This window comes from Miscanthus floridulus, chromosome 5 (assembly GCF_019320115.1).
Source record: "Miscanthus floridulus cultivar M001 chromosome 5, ASM1932011v1, whole genome shotgun sequence".
NCBI lineage: Eukaryota > Viridiplantae > Streptophyta > Magnoliopsida > Poales > Poaceae > Miscanthus > Miscanthus floridulus.
This window is the reverse complement of record NC_089584.1, coordinates 82,099,215-82,110,395: the sequence shown is the minus strand read 5'-3', so window position 1 is coordinate 82,110,395 and position 11,181 is coordinate 82,099,215.

Genomic DNA, 11,181 nt, shown 5'->3' with positions numbered 1-11,181 from the left:
GCAAGGCTTTATTTGATGGAGCTGAGCTGACAACCTTTTTGCATAAAAGCTTGAGTAATCATTAGCATTATCCGCCTATACTAGCAGCGACTTTTAGCCATTACCTACCATCTATATTAGCACCTATACTAATCAATCACTTAATTAAGTTGCAAACAATAATAACCATATCAGGTAATTCATGGCTCATTATCATAGTCATCATCATCATCATTTAACCATATCATTAAATTTAGTGAGTCTACGTTGCCGCTGCTCAGTCAAGTTCTCACTATCCGGGAGAGACGGCGATTCGAATCGATTCCTATCCAGCTGGAGGGGTATTCCTAACACTCACCCAATCCACCTGATCAAGGGTTTCCTCGGGTCACCTTTGGTACATCTCAGGAATCGCGGCTCCGAGCAGCGCCGCACCCTCAGGGAGTCCACTCTGCCAGGTGGTCAATCTTACCTCGGACTTACGCCAATAGCTCCCCACACATCCTTACTACCGCCAGGGTGCGCACTTTCACTTCTCGGTCTTCCGGCCTGAGTTGAGCTACTCGGCTTCGCGGTCGGAACGAGTTATCCGGCCAACTAAGTGATAGGCATGCGTTCAACATGACATGAGGACGTACAGCGAATCGGTCCTTAAACGACACAGACGGGGATAGATTCACACCCAAGACCTCCATGCCTTGTTGCTGCACTACCATCATCCCGTCCGGTCTCTTTTCATTATTAACACATGGTTCTTTTCCATGATAGCAATTATAGCCAACCGTGACCGGAGCTCATCCTACATCTCGCAGGTGACAGGAAATCACCCGACTTCTACCGGTCTAAGCATAGCTAAGCATCATTCGATCCTACACTTAATTAGGGTTCATAGGATTTTATCTGGACAAGGTAAGGATATAATGCATCAATTGGTTCCAACCAGTTCCTATACTTAATGCATCATCAACAATAAAAGAGACTCAAGATATTTGTAAAAATATGGGAGGCTTAGAATGCTCCGGGGCTTGCCTGGGATCCGACACAAGTCAGTTCAGTTAGGTTGCACCGTCCTGGTGACATCTCAGGTCCTAGCACTTGCTTAGTCCTTCCATCTTCGGGATAGATCCATCAAACACTATCTTCGGGTTTGGCTCCAACATCACATCCTTCATGTGTTTCATCTAGCGCACCTAGATGAGATGCAAGATGCATGTGTATGAATGTGATGAATGGTAACACAAGATGCATCACATAAGCATTCAAGACAAACACAAGATTATGCAAGACATAGACACCAATAGCTATTTAACTAACATCACACATCCTATCATGCTAAGATGGCAAAGAAGACGACAACACCAAGCATGACACAAGTTTTCCAAGATCTCAGGTGCTCTAACTCGGTCATCATTCAAGGCATAAGTCACACTTAACAATATATAAGCAAACACTATAATTGGAATATGCCAATTTCTGGACATGCAAACAGCAGCTACAAGATTTAGCTATAACTGGAGTTACACAAATCCAAATGACTTGCAAGAAGACATTTTGGAAAGCTTATGAAATTATCTACATTTCATCTATAACCAGCATAGCATGATTCACAAGTTAAGTAGGTCGAAATTGTACATTTACAGAAACTGGTCCACAATTGACAGAGAGCAGCCATTTCTAAAACCTAACTTTAAACAAGCATAACTCACAAACTACAAGGCCAAATGCCACCAAATTTTAACAGCAGCTAGATACATGAATTATCTACATCTTTTGTATAAACAAGTTTCACAACAAAGCACATTAGCATGAAGAACTTTGCTAGGTTCCTAGATCTGTCCATAAACCACATTTGCAAGAAAATAAATATTAACTTATGTTGCAAACATATAATTAGGTAAAACCAACTTTACCAACATGTCACACATGACTAAAGAACACCAGAAAACCAAGTGTCCATGACCAAATAAATTCTTTTAATGCATTTCTTAATTTATTTTAGATAATAAGGTGATTTAATGAACATATACCAAAAGTATACAATAAATTCTACAAAAATTACAGTGGCTCACATATCCTCTCAATAGTCTACTGTACAAAGTTCACTCCATTTTAATATGTACAGCAACCTCTATGAAAAAGACAAGTTGCTAAAGCAAGAAATCAAGGGAGTGCAAGATAAACCAATAACTCACTCATACTTCATTCAATACTCATGAAATTTTTACCACACATCAACTATCACATGAGTAGCATGCCACAAAAATTTCACTTCATTTGGAGCCCTAGATCTGTAGTTATGGAAAATAACAAATTCAACTAGCATTACAACCTTACTACACAAATCTATTTTTACCGCAAAATATTTAAACTAAAACATAATATATTATAGATCTAGTGCATAGAGAATTTCACAAGGATTCCAAAAGGTCCTCATTTGCTATTTTACGATTTTTCTATGAATTACTATGAATTTCCAAATTTCAGCTAATTTCCTACAAATAGGTCCTTATTGGTACTATTCATTTGAGTCACAGACTTTGCAGTTAGACCCCTTCCCTTTGTCGAATTCTAGCACGGGGTCCCTGGTCGCAAATCACAGCAGGGGAGGCACGGGAGTTCACCACGGACGGCCGGAGGAGGCTTGTCGGCGGCGGTGGAGTGGTGGTGGAGCATCAGGGGAGTCGTGCGCACCCAAGGGACAGCTCAGCTCGGCCCGAGGCGGCCCGAGTTGGCCCGGCCACGCGAGCCCGCGGCTCGGCGGTGAAGCGGCACGACAGGGAAGGGCACGACGGTGGCGAAGCGACGACCGTTGCTGGCTCCGGCTGTCCCGGCTCCCGGCACGCCTCCTGACGACCGCAGCTCAGCCTGGGGTGGCATGTGGCTTGCTAGCCGCGTGAGCAGGTGGCACCGGTGGCACTGGCTTCTGTAGCGAGGCCGCGACGCCGAGGGGGCTCGGGAAAGGAGCTGGGGAGGAGCGGCGCAACCACAGAAGCGTGTAGGACACGCGCGACGCCGCCGCGGTGAACTGCTCGATGGGCAGCGCCACCACCACCTTGATGCCGATGTTGGCCAGCGCGCACAGCACGGTAGGGTCGGCATCATACAGCTTCACCAGCGCGACGCCCTGCCGCTTCAGTAGCTACACCACCGCCGTCGGGTTCGGTAGGTTGGTCGCCACGCGGCCGTAGTTCACGCCCACAGTCTCCGCCTCTGTAGGGCAAACGAAGAGGAGCGGAACCGACATGGCGAGGACAGTGACGAGGAGGTGGCGTGGGGGCGCTATGCTCTGCTGCGGCGCTATGCTCTGTTGCGGCGCGGAGATGTACTGAGGCAGAGCAAGACAGCGCGGGGAAGAGTGGGCGAGTGTGGTGCGAGCTGGCGAATGGACGCGGGCATGGGAGGCCACGCGGCAGCGAAGTTCTGTGGCCGGTCGGCCATGACAAGCTTCAGACGTTACAACGACGGAAGGAACTAATACTACCGCAAAATTACGACTGAAACACAAACTTTGACTCCCTCAAACTCCCAAACCAACGCGAATTAGCGAAAACTTCACTAATATAAGTTTCAGAGCTACATGGGGTCTCCAACTTTTCTTATATGAAGTTGAGCTGGTTAGGCCTAGTTTGGGAGATACAAGGTTCCAAAGTGGGGTACACGAAAACTCAAACACGAATTTCAGTCATCCCAGACTTAGCCGATTTTTGAGGTTTCAAAACAGCACTGAGTTCAATCTTTGGGCCTCGGTTTGACTTGCTTCAAAGCTAATCTAGCTCTTGGTCCAAACATAAAGTTTGCTGTACATAACATGGACTCCAACTTTTATTTAGGTTCCACTGCCATGCAAACACTCTAAGCTGCAGTTCAAACCAAGTCAAAGTAGCATCACTATAATGCTTAAATCACCCTTTTTAATCTATTGGAGCATTTTCTGGCCACCTGCTCAACATTAACCCTTCATAACTTTTGTTCATGAGTGCAAGTAGAGTTGTTTGAGCAAGGTACCAAGGTTTGGTTGGCTTCATAGGTTTCCATCCACTTGATAAAGCAATTCATGCAAATATATGACTTATCATTTCATGTGACTTTTTGATTCCAAACTTCATGAAACTTTTTCATGGATCAATATAGATGGATATTGATGCGAGACACATGAAACAAGTACATCCAGCATTACTCAAGCATACTTTTTAGAAAAGGCAACATGTAAGCAATGGTGCATGGTCCAAGTTTAAGTGGTGGCTCATTTTCATATGTTTGACCTAACATCTCCATCACCACTTAACATGTCAAGGTTGAGCTTAAACCCATTGCTTAACTGGTGACAAACACCTGGGGTGTTACACTAAAAAGAATTGATCTTCTTTTGTAGGTAAATTACAAAGCCGGAGGAAGGCATTGGGTTCTTGATAGTGGGTGCACTCAACACATGACCGGTGATGCATGAATGTTCAACTCAATCAACACCAATGGCAATGATGGTTATGATAGTATCACATTTGGTGACAATGGCAAAGGCAAGGTCAAAGGGCTTGGTAAGATTGCAATATAAAATGACATGAGCATATCCAATGTGTTGCTAGTAGAGAGCTTGAACTTCAATTTGCTATCCGTGGTATAATTGTGTGATCTTGGATTCAAATGCATATTTGGGGTAGATGATGTAGAAATCATAAGTGTAGATGGCTCTAATTTGATCTTCAAAGGTTTTAGATATGAGAATCTATACTTGGTTGATTTCAATGCTAGTGAAGCTAGATTATCTACATGCTTGTTCACTAAGTCTAGCATGAGTTGGTTATGGCATAGAAGGCTTGGTCATATTGGAATGAAACAATTGAATAGATTGGTGAAGCATGACTTAGTTAAAGGCTTGAAAGATGTTGTGTTTGAGAAGGATAAGCTTTGTAGCTCTTGTCAAGCCGGCAAACAAGTTGGAAACACCCATCCTAAGAAAAGCATGATGAGCACTAGTAAAGCATTTGAGTTATTGCACATGGATTTGTTTGGGCCAACACAATACACTAGTATCGGTGGAAACAAATATGGCTTTGTAATAGTGGATGACTACATAAGATACACATGGGTATTCTTTCTAGTGGACAAAAGTAATGTGTTTGCAACATTCAAATCATTTATCAAGGGCATTCACAATGAGTTTGAAACAACCATCAAGAGAGTTAGAAGTGACAATGGTAGTGAGTTTAAGAACACTAGAATTGATGAGTTGTGTGATGAATTTGGAATTAGACATCAATTCTCGGCCAAGTACACATCTCAATCAAATGGCCTTGTTGAGATAAAGAATAGAACACTCATTGATATGGCAAGGTCTATGCTTAGTGAGTACAATGTGAGTCAATCCTTTTGGGACGAAGCTATCAACACGGCTTGCTATTGTAGCAATCGTCTCTATTGTCACCCATTGAAAGAGAAGACACCATATGAGCTCTTGAATGGTAGAAAGCTCAACATTGCATATTTTTGGGTCTTTGGTTGCAAATGCTATATCTTGAAGAAAGGCACTAGATTGGGCAAGTTTGACAAGAAATGTGATGAATGATTCCTCCTTGGATATAACACTACAAGCAAAGCATATAGAGTTTGGAATTTGGATAGTGGTACTCTTGAGGAAGTTCATGGTGTTGAATTTGATGAAACCAAGGGTTCACAAGTAGAGAATGAGAACTTGGAAGATATTAGAGGCATTCAACTTTCAAATGCCATGAAGAACATGGATATTGGTGAATTGAGGCCTAGGCAAGTGAATGATGATGAAGATGATCAAGTGCAAATGCTCTCTAACTCAAATGTGCAAGATGATACAAATCAAGTTAGGGCAAGTGGATCTCATGATAATGAACAAGATCAAGTGGCTAGTACATCATCTCAACCCAATGATCAAGCAAGTGCAAGCAATCAAGTTCCAATCCTCCAACCAACCAATGTTGCAAGGGATCATCCATTAGACACTATCAATGGTGATATTTCTAGAGGTGTGCAAACTAGATCAAGATTGGCTTCATTTTGTGAGCATTTCTCATTTGTGTCATCCATTGAACCAAAGAACATAGATGAAGTATTGAAGGATGTTGATTGGGTAAATGCTATGCATGAAGAATTGAATACCTTTACAAGAAATCAAGTATGGGAATTAGTGGAAAGACCAAAGGGACATAATGTAATTGGAACCAAATGAGTCTTTAGAAATAAGCAAGATCAAGATGGGATAGCAGTAAGAAACAAAGCAAGATTAGTAGCACAAGGCTATACATAAGTTGAAGGTCTTAACTTTGGAGAAACATATGCCCTGGTTGCTAGATTGGAAGCAATAAGAATCTTGCTAGCCTATGCTTGTGCCCACAACATCAAGCTCTATCAAATGGATGTTAAGAGTGCATTTCTCAATGGCTACATCAATGAAGAAGTATATGTTGAGCAACCTCCCGGTTTTGAAGATGACAAGAAGCCCAACCATGTGTACAAGTTAAAGAAAGCATTGTATGGCTTGAAGCAAGCACCTAGAGCATGGTATGAGAGATTGAGGGATTTCCTATTCTCTAAAGGGTTCACAATGGGCAAGGTTGACACCACTCTTTTCATCAAGAAGATTGGAAAAGATCTATTTGTATTGCAAATATATGTTGATGACATCATATTTGGATCAACCAATCAAGACTTTTGTGATGAATTTGGAAAGATGATGGCTAATGAGTTTGAGATGTCCATGATTGGAGAGTTGAGTTACTTCCTTGGTCTTCAAATCAAGCAATTGAAAGAATGGTATATTTGTAAGTCAAGGCAAGTATATCAAGGACATGATCAAGAAGTTTGGCATGAGTGATAGCAAAGTCATTAGTACACTAATGGGAACAAATGGCAACTTGGATAGTGATGCAAGTGGAAATATGGTGGATCAAAAATTATATCGGTCTATGATTGGAAGCCTACTCTATGTGACCGCATCAAGGCCGGATGTCATGTTTAGTGTATGCATGTGTGCAAGATTTCAAGCCTCACCAAGAGAAAGTCATTTGAAGGCTACAAAGAGAATATTGAGGTACTTGAAGCATACACCAAATGTTAGGTTTGTGGTATCCCAAAGGAGCAAAGTTTGAGCTAGTTGGTTACTCCGACTCGGACTATGCGGGATGCAAGGTTGAAAGGAAGAGCACCTCTGGACACATGTCAATTGTTAGGAAGATCACTTGTTTCATGGTCATCAAAGAAGCAAAATAGTGTTGCATTATCAACCGCCGAAGCCGAATACATATCCGCCGATAGTTGTTGTGCACAAGTACTTTGGATGAAGGCCACTTTGAGTGACTTTGGAATCAAGTTCAAGAAAGTGCCATTGCTATGTGACAATGAGAGTGCAATCAAGTTGACCAACAATCCAGTTCAACATGCAAGAACAAAGCACATTGATGTCCGCCACCATTTCATAAGAGATCACCAACAAAAAGGGGACATTTGCATTGAGAGTGTAGGCACCGAAGATCAACTTGCCGACATATTCACCAAGCCATTGGATGAGAAAAGGTTTTGCAAGCTAAGGAATGAGTTGAACATATTGGATTTCTCAAATATGTGTTGATGCACCTCCCCACTTATATGACATGCCTCTCCTTCGAGCAATCCAAGGTAAAAGTTGATTGGCATGGCATACATCCTTGCTAAGGACTTGTTTAGTGCATCTAGACATCTTTCATGATTAATAGGCTCATTCATGAAAATCAAATGAATTTGATGATTGTATGGTACCACTATAGCTTCTATGCTTGACTTAATCTAGTGGTAGCATATGACATGTTTATGGGCTTGTAAACCTAGTGTTTGATCTAGAAAATGAGCTCTAAGTGTTTAACTCAACATGGTACAAGATAACCCTTATTTGGAGATGTGAAGAAGCTTGTACTTGGATCAAACCGAGTTAGATATCTTTGGCAAATGATCTAGATTGGACCAAATTTGGGAAAATTATCCTCACCCCATTGATTGACATTGATAATCCTAACCTATCTACTTTTTAAACCTTTGTGGTCATTGATGACAAAGGGGGAGAAATAGTGCACAAAGATAGTAAATAGACACCAAAGGGGAGAATTTGACATAGGGGGAGAGATATGACAAAGGAAAGGAATCAATTAAAATTTTGAGCACACAAGTAGGGGGAGCAAGCTCATGAACTTGTATGGTGCATTTGAATGTGCATTTCATATGTTTGCTTGCATGGCACAAGTTTTAAATTTTGATATCCATGCTTGTGTGGTGTATGCTAGTTGTAGGTTTGAATGATGAAATGAAAAACTAGCATGCATAGGTTATATAGTGATTTCATTTTCAAAGTGTTGTTTCCAAGTGGTATCAAGCTAACCATGATGCTAAGGATGGTATAATGGTGCACTCCGATTGGTATCACACTTCAAAGGTCCATCTTTTATACCTTAGCATCATTTGGTAGACATTGACTCCTATATTTCCTATCCAAGCATATGTGCAAGCTACAATCCAAACTCTTAGCACATATGTAGGGGGAGCAATTGCTACCATTTGGGGTTTATGAAACTTGTCCATATCCTTTTACACATGGTAAATATGCTTGGGCAAGCAACATGGATTCAATTGAATTTCAATTCATATCTTTGTGAAAGGGTTGTCATCAATTACCAAAAAAGGGGAGATTGAAAGCTCTAGTTTAATTTTGGTGAATTGATGAAACCCTAAGTGCTAACCTAGTTTATCAAGTGATCATGAGATAGGTAGCACACTCCAAGTGATGAAGCAAATGAAGATCATAGCATGATGATGATGATACCATGATGATGATCAAGTGCTTGGACTTGGAAACAAGAAAGAGAAAAACAAAAAGCTCAAGGCAAAGGTATAAACCATAGGAGCTATTTTGTTTTGGTGATCAAGACACTTAGAGAGTGTGATCACATTTAGGATTGATAGCCGTACTATTAAGAGGGGTGAAACTCGTATCGAAATACGGTTATCAAAGTGCCACTAGATGCTCTAACTCATTGCATATACATTTAGGATCTAGTGGAGTGCTAACACCCTTGAAAATGTTTGTGAAAATATGCTAACACATGTGCACAAGGTGATACACATGGTGGTTGGCACATTTGATCAAGGGTGGTGAAGTTTGGGAGCAAGGGTAAGAAACTCCACCGGTGGGATGTCCGCCCGTAGAGTGTGGACAGTCCGACAGTGCCACCGGCGCCCTAGATAGAAAAGACGGAGGTCACTAGGAGTGACCGAACGCTGGCCACGGTTGGACCGGCGCGTCCGGTCAGATATATCAGCAAAGATGCTAGCGTCGGTCAAACAACCGGACGCTGGCAGGGTGCGTCCGGTCAGTGCTGACGTACGCTGACGTGAGGCGCACAGAGGAGACGTTGAATGATCGAACGCTGGGTGAGTCCGATCAGGCATGACCGGACGCGTTCGGTCGTGAAAATTCGTGTTTGGAACCTTATTGGAAACGACCGGACGTTGTGGTCCAGCGTCCGATCACTTTCTAACTGATGCGTTCGGTCAACTGATGACCATTGAAATTTGACGAACAATATTTGAAGCTGGGGACACATGGCGTGAATCACGTGACCGGTCGCTGAGGGCCAGCGTCCGGTCAATTGGACCGGAGCGTCCGGTCACCCCGCGTGGTACCCAATGAAAGGGTACAACGGCTCTATTTTGTGGGGGCTTCTATTTAAGCCCCATGGCCGGTTGAAGCTGATACCTTTGGCCATTTTCATTGACATAGCAACCTTGTGAGCTTAGCCAAAGCCCTCCCACTCATCTCCATCATTGATTCATCATCTTTGTGAGATTGGGAGAGAATCCAAGTGCATTGCTTGAGTGTTTGCATCTAGAGGCACTTGGTGTTCGTGTTTCGCTACGGGATTCGCTTGTTACTCTTGGTGGTTGTCGCCACCTAGACGGCTTGGAGCAGCAAGGATCGTCGAGCGGAGGTTGGTGATTGCCTCTGGCTCCGATTGTGGTGATTGTGAGGGGTTCTTGACCTTTTTCCGGCGGAGAGCCAAAAGGTACTCTAGTGGATTGCTCGTGGCTTGTGTGATCCTCATCTTGTGTTGGTTGTGCGGCACCCTATTGAGGGTTTGGCGTGTGAAGCTAATTAGCGCGTGAACCTCCAAGTGAGTGAATCGCCACAACGAGGACTAGCTTGCCGGCAAGCAAGTGAACCTCAGTAAAAATCATTGTGTTCATCATTGATTTCGAGGTGATTGGTCTTCATTGTTATTCATCCTTGTGATTGATTGGTTCCTTCATCTACACGGCGGTATAATCTTCTTGATCACTCTCTTTACATTACCGCAAACTAGTTGTCAAGCTCTTTAGTGTAGCTTGTTGTGAGAGCTTGCATGCTTGGTTGGTGTGGCTCTTTAGTTAGCCTTTGAGAGCACACTAACATAGAGTAGTGTCATAGCTAGTGTGTGAATAGACACTATCTAAACTAGAATTGTGATAGGTGGCTTGCCTTTTGAGTAGGCTAGCGCAACACTTGCTACGCCTCATAATTGTCTAACCATTTTGTTAAGTGTTGTTGTAGAAATTTTTAATAGGCTATTCACCCCCCTCTAGCCATTAGGACCTTTCACTTCCTCCTCGATGGCATACTAGGTGGTGATGTCCAAGAGCTCCCACGTCATGCGTAGGGTCTCGTGGCCAAGCATGTGGACGAGCGCTTCGTAGGCCATGCCATAGATGATGGTGTTGATCATGTTGGCGTCAGTGACATTAGGGGAGCTCATTGTGCTTCTTGGAGAAGCGCTGGATGTACTCCTAGAGGGTCTTGTCGGCTCTTTACCTACAGTTGCAGAGGTCCCATGAGTTCCCAGGCTAAGTGTACGTACCCTATAAGTGATCAACGAAGACGGGGCAGAGGTCGCCCCAGTAGCGAATGCTGCCGGGCTCAAGCTGCTCGAGCCAAGCTCTGGTCGAGCTCAACAAAAGTAGGGGAAGGTAATGGACGATGAAGTCATCATCCGACCTGCCAGCCTTCATGGCGAGTTGGTAGTCCTCGAGCCAATGGTCTGGGTTGGTCTCATCGTCGTACTTGGAAATGTGTGTCGGTGGCTGGAACCACCTGGGTTAGGGCGCCGCCCGGATCGCTACCCCAAATGCCTAGGGCCAAAGTGACCTGGGGCACCGCCCCCTGCCCCTCGCTCT